Source organism: Saccopteryx leptura, chromosome X (genome assembly GCF_036850995.1).
Source record: "Saccopteryx leptura isolate mSacLep1 chromosome X, mSacLep1_pri_phased_curated, whole genome shotgun sequence".
Lineage (NCBI taxonomy): Eukaryota > Metazoa > Chordata > Mammalia > Chiroptera > Emballonuridae > Saccopteryx > Saccopteryx leptura.
Window position 1 is genome coordinate 17,002,919 of NC_089516.1, and position 11,131 is coordinate 17,014,049.

The window sequence follows — 11,131 nt, forward strand, 5'->3', positions numbered from 1 at the left end:
CTTGCTCTCTCTTGGTTCCTGAGATTAGTATTAAGCAGAGAGCAGGTTGGAGAGCAGAGTAAGGCCACATGGAGGAGAGGAGAAGCAGCCAAGATGGCGGAGTGCTGAAAGAGAAGCCAGTTAGTATAGAGTTTGTGTAGAGAGAAGGAGATGGGGAACAAAGGAGAATGAGGCTAGTGAGCTAGAAACCTTTGATTCTAGGAAACTTGGATAAGTCAGTAGCTTTGTGAGCACTGAATGAGTGGGTTTTGGAGCCCAGTGTGTGTTTTTACTTGCCCGCCTGGTGCAAGCTAGGATTAAAGATGATGGCCCACCAGTTCTTGGCTCCATTGTTTCATTACCATCTGTCCGAATCTAATGAGAACCTGCATGAGCCAGGCGGCTGTGATGATGGCCGTGGATACTGGCTTCACAATCCCAAAACACCAAGATTGCAGGTTCAACCCTTAGTCAGGGTATATACAGGAAGTGACCAATGAATACACAACTAAGTGGAACAACAAATGAATGCTTTTCTCTGTCTCTGTCTCTCCCTTCCTCTCTCTGTCTCTCTAAAATCATTAAAAAAAAGAGAGAGAGAAAGAAGCCAGACATAAAATGTTGGAGAATGCAAGCTGACAGGGTCCTTGCAGTTTAGGTTTGTGGGGGACAGAGGTGTGGGGGACTGGCAGTGAGCTGACAAGATCCTTGCTGCCCATCCCACCACCTCACTTGCTTAAGTTGCTAAAGGCTAAGCTCTTTCCCTACAACCTCTGACTGATTGTTGAAGTTGGTGAAGGCAATTTACACGCCCTTCCCCACACCTCCATGTCAGCTGTGATGCTGGATTGTTTCTACTGGTCCTATCCCCCATGTCCTTTGGAGAGACTGGAGGCAGTTTGCTTTTTATCCTTTGTTTTGTGAAGTTAAGATGTTATGCAGGGTGGAGGGTTTTCTGCACTTGGGAGAATTCTTGGGTTGCCTTGGAAATGTGACTTTGTATCAGAGATATCTTTCTTTTTTTTTTTTCTTTTTTCTTTTTTTTTTCATTTTTCCGAAGCTGGAAACGGGGAGGCAGTCAGACGGACTCCCGCATGCGCCCGACCGGGATCCACCCGGCATGCCCACCAGGGGGCGATGCTTTGCCCCTCTGGGGGGCCGCTCTGTTGTGTCCAGAGCCATTCTAGCGCCTGAGGCAGAGGCCACAGAGCCATCCCCAGCGCCCGGGCCATCTTTTGCTCCAATGGAGCCTTAGCTGCGGGAAGGGAAGAGAGAGACAGAGAGGAAGAAGAGGGGGAGGGGTGGAGAAGCAAATGGACACCTCTCCTGTGTGCCCTGGCCAGGAATCGAACCCAGGACTCCTGCACGCTGGGCCGACGCTCTACCGCTGAGCCAACCGGCCAGGGCCTATATCAGAGATATCTTTGATTTGTAATGACTTTGCTCTGCCCTATAAATAAAGGGGTTTGTGGGTGGAGACTCGCTCTTGCAAGCTATGGGCTGTGCAGAGACCTCCTGATCCTACCCTTTTTCTCTGAGTTTATTTCTTCATTCTACCCCATTCTCACTCAGGTCCTGGACAATTACTAGCCATGCTGGGCTGCGGCAATAAGAGGCCATATATTGTATGATTCCATTTATATGAAATGTTCAGAATTGGCAACTTCATAAAACAGAAAGCAGATTAGTGGTTGCCAAGCACTGGAGGTGTTGAGGGGAAATGGAAGGCCTTATCTCATCATGAAGATTTTGCAGCAACTGATAAATGGAAAAGAAGAAATGGGAGACAGTTGTCATTTTGATCTGTGATTTCATTGTAGAAAATTGGAGTCCAGCCCTGGATGGATCGCTCCATTGGTTACAGCATTGTCCCACTATACCCCAGTCAGGGCACATATATGAATCAACCAATGAATGCATAAATAAGTAGAACAAGCCTGACCAGTTGGTAGTACAGTGGATAGAACGTTGACCTGGCATGCAGAAGACTCAGGTTCAAAACCTTGAGGTTGTTGGCTTGAGCATGGGGTTGCTGGCTTGAGTGTGTGAACATAGACATGACCCTATGGTCACTGGTTTGAAGCCCAAGGTCACTGGCTTGAAGCCCAAAGTTACTGGCTTGAGCCCAAGGTCTCTGGCTTGATCAAGGGATCACTGTCTCGGCTGGAGTCTCCCAGTCAAGGCACATATTAGAAAGCAATCAATGAACAACTAAGGTGCCGCAACTACAGGTTGATGCTTCTCATCTCTCTCCCTTCCTGTCTGTCTGTCTGTCTCTCTCTCTCTCTCTCACTAAAAATAAATTAATAAGTAGAACAAGAAATCAATGTTTCTCTCTTTCTTCCTTCCTCTCTCTTCCTTCCTCTCTCTCTTCAAAATCAGTTTAAAAAAGAAAGAAAGAGCCTGACCAGGTGGTGGAACAGTGGATAGAGTGTCAGACTGGGATGCCGAGGACCCAGGTTCGAGACTCCGAGGTCGCCAGCTTGAGCGTGAGCTCATCTGGTTTGAGCAAGGCTCACCAGCTTGGACCCAAGGTCGTTGGCTCGAGCAAGGGGTTACTCAGTCTTCTGTAGCCCCATGGTCAAGGCACATATGAGAAAGCAATCAATGAACAACTAAGGTGTCACAATGAAAAACTAATGATTGATGCTTCTCATCTCTCTTTGTTCCTGTCTGTCTGTCCCTATCTATCCCTCTCTCTGACTCTCTCTCTGTCTCCGTAAAAAAAAAAAAAAAAAGGAAAGAAAGAAAGAAAGAAAATTGGAGTCCTCTCCAATAATTGGCATCTTGAAAATGGCTATCTCTATCATTCAATCAACAGTTAACTATCAAACCCCTACTGTGTGCAAGCTCTCTGGGGAGATCACAGAAGCTCTCCTTCTGGGGAATTATGGGAGATAGTTGAAGAAGCAAGCGCCTTGGAATTAGAACTTGAGCTAGTAAAAATTTCAGTGTGAAAGTATTTTATACTACCAAGTTACTTTATGATGCAAAGGAACAGGGGAAGGTAAATCAATAGTATAAAATAGTTTTACATATTATTTAAAAGAGCAGAAGGGTTGCTAGAAAGAAATAGGCTAACTACATTATTTCCTAACAGGGCACCTTAGGGGATCCCTGTTTTAATGAATAAATAAAAATGATGTGTAATTATCATATCAATTGCTTGTATCTAAGTGAGTGCTTCTGAAATTATTTGATGGTGCTTAAAAATCTTTGGTCTCTGAAGTGTGTTTAACGTCTCCTTGTCTCTTATCTATATTATTAATTTGCAGATCAAAGTTAACTTGGCGCCATGCAAATGAGGAGATTTCAAGTGAATGAGATTTTACTGTAAAATTTAAAATCCATATTACTTGTAACAGAACTGTAATATATTTTGAGAACATGTGTCAACATATCTAAAAGAGATATTACAGCTTAAAGCAGTGTTATCCAATAAAATTTTCTTCAATGATGGAATATTCTATATCTGTGCTGTCTAGCTGTCCAACTAAGGTAACCATGTGGCTACTGAGCACTTGAGATATGGCTAGTGTGACCAAGGAACAAAATCTTAAATTTATCTAATTTTAATTTGTTTAAATAGTCATAAGTAGTTAGTGGCCACCTTATATGACAATGTAAGTTTAAAGAAAATGTGGGTCCTGGCTGATGGCTCAGTGCATAGAGCATTGGCACAGCATATGGATGTCCTGGGTTTGATCCCTGGTCAGGGCACACAGGAGAAGCAACCATTGGCTTCTCACCTCATCCCTCTCCCTCTTCTCTCCCTCTTCTCTTTCTCCCCTCTTGCAGCCAGTGGCTCAATTGGTTTGAGCATTGGTCCTGGCCGCTGAAGATAGCTCCATTGGAGAAACTTAGCCTCAGGTGCTAAAAATAGCTTGGTAGTTGAGCATCGGCCCTTGATGGGGGTTGCTGGATGGATCCCAGTCTGAGTGCATGTGGGAGTCTCCCTCATTATCTCCCCTCCTCTCACCTTAAAAAAGTAAAGAAGCCCTGGCTGGATAGCTCCTTGGTTGGAGCATCGGCCCAAAGTGCAGAGGTTGCCAGTTCGATCCCTGGTCAGGGCACATACAGGAACAGATCAAAGTTCCTGTTTCTCTCTCCCTTCCTCTCTGTCTAAAATCAATCAATAAAAATTAATTTAAAAAAAAAGTAAAGAAAGCCTGACCAGGCGGTGGCGCAGTGGATAGAGCGTCGGACTGGGATGCGGAAGACCCAGGTTTGAGACCCCGAGGTCACCAGCTTGAGCGTGGGCTCATCTGGTTTGAGCAAAAGCCCACAGCTTGAACCCAAGGTCTCTGACTCCAGCAAGGGGTTACTTGGTCTGCTGAAGGCCCACGGTCAAGGCACATATGAGAAAGCAATCAATGAACAACCAAGGTGTTGCAGCATGATTGATGCTTCTCATCTCTCTCCGTTCCTATCTGTCTGTCCCTGTCTATCCCTCTCTCTGACTCACTCTCTGTCTCTGTAAAAAAAAAAAAAAGTAAAGAAAGAAAAAATGAAATTTGATTCCAAGAAGTTTACTTAACCTCTGTGAAGTTCAGTTTTCTTATTTAAAAATGATAATATAAATAATATCTTCCTCATAGGAATTGGGGCAAAAGGAATTAAGATATGTTCAGGTATTCTCTTATTTCCAAATAAGTGCCAGTCAAGTACCAAAGTTAAGTATGTGGAAAGTGAATAACCAACTCTATCATTTAAAGGAAGTTTGCAGTTCTCAAGAGATAAAAAATATTATTAAATTTGTAATTATCCTCGGCGTTCAGATACAATATGTAATGACAATACATAAAACTATTGACTGGTAAACAGCACCATTAGCAATAGCCAGGAATGGTCATGTGTCAGCTTGGAGGCATCAATGTATAATGCACATAAGGGCTGACAGTTGGAAAGTTCAATTTATAGAAGTTGAGATCAGAAAAAATGTATGAAAAATATATTGAGAACTGAAAATTGTGATTAAAATGTTAATGCAATCACTTCTTTATTATTGTTAATGATGTAATTCATCTTGATTGCTCAAGAAAGTTAAATGAACCCATTCAATTTAACTGGGAGAAACTGAGGCACCAATTAGCAGAATAGGCTAGTGGTTAGGAGCTTGAGCACTTTTGCTGAAGCAAAGCATGTAACTTAGCACAGGGCATGCCACCTACTAAGGCCTAAAAATGTCAGCTATTATCATGATTATATGTGACAAGTGATGGTATTGGGAGATCCATGAGACTAGCATCCTTTGGCTGTTTTTTCAATTCACAAAAGATATAGGAGTACAGAGTGATATTTGCACGGGATTAATTCTACATGACTGGACCTAGAAAGATTATTTCAATTTTACACATCTGGACCAGTCAAAAACTTAATTTAGTTGTATTGATACCACTTCAAATCTATTTTTAGAATGAGACATGAATGAATAAGTGAATGAATGAATGAATGGATGGCTAAAATGGCTCCTGATTTCCCCATTATCTCAATAAAATGAGCACGTAAAACTTGTGAGTCTTCAACATACACATTTCTCCAAATCTGAGATAATATGGAGGTGAATGGGAAAGGGAACAAGTGGAGTAAATGGTCTACCAATCGCAGCTCAAGTGCTGGGTGGGGGGTATGGACCCATACTATTTTCTGAAGCATGTGGTGCTTTAATCAGCCATCCACAGCCATTGCAAGGGGTGGATGAGTGCTGGGACAGCAAAGAGCAGGACCTGTGTCCTGAGACCTGAGAAACCACTCTCAGGAAAGTGGCATGAAACCAGCTTTCTCGTGAAGCAAAGAAATTACATCATTGCTGAGAAGCTTCCCCTGATCCTGATCTCTTCTTTTTTTGTGTGTGTGTGTATTTTTCTGAAGCTGGAAACGGGGAGAGACAGTCAGACAGACTCCCGCATGTGCCCGACCGGGATCCACCCGGCACGCCCACCAGGGGCAACGCTCTGCCCACCAGGGGGCGACGCTCTGCCCCTCCGGGGCATCGCTCTGCTGAGACCAGAGCCACTCTAGCGCCTGGGGCAGAGGCCAAGGAGCCATTCCCAGTGCCCGGGCCATCTTTGCTCCAATGGAGCCTTGGCTGCGGGAGGGGAAGAGAGAGACAGAGAGGAAGGAGGGGGGGGAGGGGGGGAGAAGCAAATGGGCGCTTCTCCTATGTGCCCTGGCTGGGAATCGAACCCGGGTCCCCTGCACGCCAGGCCGACGCTCTACCGCTGAGCCAACTGGCCAGGGCCCTGATCTCTTCTTCACATCACCTGGAATCCCTAATATTTTTTTCACTGCCTAAACTTTTTCATCCAGAACTCATTTGGTTTAGCAAGGCCTCACTAAAATGCACATTTTCCTAGGCACTCCCCTGCCCCCCCCAAATAAATGAAAGACCACACAAGATGGTCTCACTTATGAGCTAGTTGCGTTGCAGAGAATTCAGAAGCAGGTGTTGTAATCAGGATTTTGTGACCTTTCTATGAGGAGAATTTCTAGTTGTATAGGATAATGAACATTTTGCTAAAACATTCTACTGTATCATTTGTCCGCTTAAACAACCTACATTTCCTCATCCTGATTTGACTTGTGTTTTTTTTTTGTTTGTTTGTTTGTTTTTAGAAAGGGAATTTATTCCTGTCATCTAACTCTACTGGGGAGCTTACATACCCAGTAAGGGAGATAAAGAAATATTAGCTCTAATTTTTCTTTTGTATCATCTCCAGATGGAGAAGGTAACATTTCCATTTTAAGTGTGACTCTATGAATCAGCACAGGTCCAGTACGCTTGCAGATACCCAGGACTTTACTTTGTGAAGCTACTTTGATATTCAAAGAGGCAAAATCCAATAAGAAAGCACGTACAGTACCTTGCGCCAGAATCTGGGAGTATAACTGTCCCTGATGTCCTCATCCATGGTGCATTCCCGGTGGCCCACCATGTCTGTTCCTGGCCGGCTTCCCCTCTTTTCTATTGTCCTTTCTTTGAAGTTCTTTTGAGTCACAGGGTGAAATGTTTCTTTCTCTGGACTTACCAGAACACTTGCCCAAAGGTTAAGCTCAAAGATAAGCTCAGGACTTAGCTGTGTCCCAGTGGTTGGATAAGCAGAGACTCAAGATGCTGGGGGTTCTGGCTGTTTTTTACCACAGCCTTTTCCTGTCTCCTCTGGGCTCTTATTCATTGACAATTGCTGTGCTCCGGACTGACACGATGTGGCCTGTTGTGCGGGGACAGGCAGGTTGTGGTGAAAGCTGCACTCGTGAAAAAGGCCATTGTTCAATGTACCCCGTCCCTCACTGGAGCTATGGCAACAAATTCCGTTGGTGAGTTAACTGTGCCATTGTGTGCCCGCTCAACTGATTATGCTCCCGGAATGACAAACATTTCTCTCTCTTTTTCAAGATTAAAAAGTGGTCAAGACCTTCAAGTATTGAGATACAGCTCAGCACTTTATTTCAATAGCAGAATAAAGATAGAGGACTCAGATCTCTCACACATACTTAGATTCTAATAAACATTTTCTCTTGAACGGAGTTGTTGTAAGCACCACTGATAAGGCATTTATACATTTTAACTGTGTAGAAACTTCTTAGTTTGTGTTGAGGTCATTTCTCCCAGAGAACACCGTGTAGTAGAAGAAGCTTCTATGCATGTGCTTGGCTGCACAGAAACAATCTTTTAAAATCTGGCTGCAGCGAAGGGCGATGGGCACTTTGGCTGCTGACTGTTAACATGAGTGTCGTACTGCAGTTCAGAAGGAAGGCTGCTGTCCAGCTAAATTCACATAGCCATGCAAAGGTTTCCCGTGTCGCCTGCTAGCAGGAAAAGTCACACCACTTTCTCCTGTCTTCCAATCTGCAGGATGGGAAGCCTGCTCTCTGCTCGCTGGAAGGGTCCTTTGCTCCATCCTGCGCTCTCTCTGTACGGGTGCGGCCCAGCTGCCGCAGGAGCTGCGTCAGGGAATTCGCTGCTAGTTTCCTAGCATGCCAGCCTGGTGAGCTCCTTCCAGGGATCCCCTTCCCTTAGGACTCTGGGCAGAGTCGGCCAAGAGGAATCGCCACAAGATCAGGAAGGCGGGAGTGAATCAGCAGTCACTACTTTCCGAAGGTTGTCATGGTTGAGTGTGGTGACGAACAGGGGTTCCCAGCTGGTCCTCACTCTCCTTCACGCTGTGTCCAGATCTTCTTTCCAGCTGCTGACCCTGTTGATCAACAACAGCCTGGGCCCACCGCTGGACACCTGTGCAGCCCCGTGGAGGTAGGAGCAGCTTCCCATAGCGCCCTTCTCTCCAGCTGCTGACCCTGTTGACCAACAGCAGCCCTGGGCCCACCGCTGGACACCTGTGCAGCCCCGTGGAGGTAGGAGCAGCTTCCCATAGCGCCCTTCTCTCCAGCTGCTGACCCTGTTGACCAACAGCAGCCCTGGGCCCACCGCTGGACACCTGTGCAGCCCCGTGGAGGTAGGAGCAGCTTCCCATAGCGCCCTTCTCTCCAGCTGCTGACCCTGTTGACCAACAGCAGCCCTGGGCCCACCGCTGGGCACCTGTGCAGCCCCGTGGAGGTAGGAGCGGCTTCCCATAGCGCCCTTCTTTCCAGCTGCTGACCCTGTTGATCAACAACAGCCTGGGCCCACCGCTGGACACCTGTGCAGCCCCGTGGAGGTAGGAGCAGCTTCCCCTAGTGCCCTGTGTGCTTCCACTTGGGCAGTGGACGAGCTGGTCTCGTCTCCTGACTGCCAGCTGGGTGGATCCCCCACCCTCCAACTCCGCTCTGGATCTCCAGGGCCCAGCCCCTCCCACAGGGCGTTTCCTGTAATAAGTCCCTTCTTCCACAGCGCAGAGTGCTTCTGTTTCCCTGACTGAACTAGGACTGACGCACTTGGTTTTCAAAGGCTACAAGGGCACATTACCCAATTCCGGACACATTATTGCTTCCAGAGAGATTCACTGGATCCACTGAGACGACACCCCAACTTGCCGCAGTATGTATCAACCTGGACAGGAGATTTTTCTAACACCGAACTGAAGCCTGGTTCAGCTGTCAGGAGCACATCAGCCCCAGCTCTGTCCGCACTGGTTTGCTCTTCAAACCACAAAAGTGGAAAATCACTTTTGTGTTATCAAGGCCCAACGGTTCGCAAGGGGCTGGCTTTGAAATTGCCGCTTGTTGACATCTCTTAGGATAACAGTGCATTTGCTTATATTTCCAAGCTCCTGTCACATTCAAAAGAAGAATCACTGCCAACCTATTTGCTCAGCTAATTCCTGTTTAGAGTAGGTGATTCTTGGTCATGAGCACGAGAAAGTTGAGAGGTAGAACTAGGGTTTGGTTAATTTCAACAGTCAAGAAGTAGAACTAAGACAGTGCTACCAACACCATATTCTTATCACAGACCTAGTCAGGTCAATAAATTAAGCCATTTACCCTTAGATTATGAAGGTGTCTATTTTTTGAATACTTATTGGTGGTTTTCTGTGGTCTTTACTTTTGAGAGTCTCATGAGTGAAAATGGTTTCTGGATCCCTCTGAACAATTCCCATGGTCTACCACAAGGGGGCGCTTGGGAGCACTGAGTTGTCAGTGGGTGGGGCCTAGTCAGGCAGGCCCACAGAGTTGGAAATATTGTAGGTAGGCAGCAATCTCAGCTACCCTATATGGCACCGTGTGTGAGTTTGAAAAAGGTGTTCTGGCCCTGGCCAGTTGGCTCAGTGGTAGAGCGTCGGCCTGGCGTGCAGGAGTCCTGGGTTTGATCTCCGGCCAGGGCACACAGGAGAAGCACCCATCTGCTTCTCCACCCCTCCCCCTCTCCTTCCTCTCTGTCTCTCTCTTCCCCTCCGCAGCAGAGGCTCCATTGGAGCAAAGTTGGCCCGGGCACTGGGGATGGCTCTATGGCCTCTGCCTCAGGCGCTAGAATGGCTCTGGTTGCAACAGAGCAATGCCCCAGATGGGCAGAGCATCACCCCCTCGTGGGCATGCCGGGTGGATCCCGGTAGGGCGCATGCGGGAGTCTGTCTGACTGCTTCCCCATTCCCATTTCCAACTTCCGAAAAAGAAAAAGAAAAGAAAAGAAAAAGAAAAAGGTGTTCCTCTGGGCCGAAGCCGCCCCACTTGGTGAGCAGAGGGAGGGCTGAATATCAACCCCTATTCTTTAAGTTTATGGCGAGTCCTTGCAGTCCCTGACCCTCAGAGAAAAAAGCGTTGCTGGAGAAACAAACTGTGATAGTCCCATCACAGGAGTTTGGGGGACAAGTATGCTTATGGCCCAGAAGGCGTTGTACTTCAAGAGGCATGGATGGTCAACGGGCTTCAGCGCCAGAGCTGGTAAAACCACCCTCCTCTTGCACAAATTCCTCAACAGCTTTCTGTTGACCTTCCCATCACCTCACTAGTGGGCAGGCCATACCCTGGATCTTTGCCTTGGCTGCCATGGTTGAGAGAATCCTGCTTTGGCTTTTCTCCTTGAAGGAGTCTATGTGGTCTTGGGTACTCACACATACATTCCCGGCGTTTCTAACCTTCACTTCTAGAACACTGGGGTTTTCTGCCCAAATGTCCTCAGCCTGCTTCCAGAGCCTACACGACCTATTCCTCAGAGCCCTCTTCCTCGTTAACCTTACCGCAGAGATGCATATCCCTGCGTACAGGGGGTGGTTGGCCAGGGGCTTTTTAGCAGGAAAACGTGAACAGAATCTGGATATCTGGGCTGGCCCTATTCTGTGGTGTGGCACGGAGGAGGAGTTCTGGCTTTGGCATATATATGTGTGTATATATATATATGTGTGTGGGGGGGTGCGGTTTTTTCCATGAGAAAAATACTTATTTATGAAAATCTGAAGTGTTACAAAGCACAGAAGCTCCACTTAGGTGCAACAAACATGCTAAGCGACTCTGGTCCTTTCCATACATTGAATATGATTCAGGTTTAGCAGCATAGTAATTCCTAAAGCAGCAATCCTCAAATTTCAACATGGCCCTGTATATTGTTAAATTAGCAAGGCTAGCCTGACCAGGAGGTGGCACAATGGATAGAGCATCAGACTGGGATGCAGAGGAACTGGTTCAAAACGCCCCAGTCACCGGATTAAGGGCAGATTCATATGGCTTGAGTGCAGGCTCACCAGCTTGAGCGCAGGATCGCTAGCTTTGAACGTGAGATCAT

General features: G+C 46.7%; 1 long non-coding RNA gene across 2 annotated transcripts in view; it reads left to right on the forward strand.

The window, feature by feature from the left end:
• LOC136385588 (uncharacterized) overlaps nt 1–9,042 on the forward strand; it is a 37,937-nt gene extending 28,895 nt beyond the window's left edge. For both annotated transcript variants that reach the window (XR_010747846.1, XR_010747847.1), the window contains exons 2-3: nt 7,835–8,633; nt 8,807–9,042. This is a non-coding gene — a long non-coding RNA (uncharacterized lncRNA). The remainder of the gene's footprint in view (nt 1–7,834; nt 8,634–8,806) is intronic.
• The last annotated feature ends 2,089 nt before the right edge of the window (nt 9,043–11,131 follow it).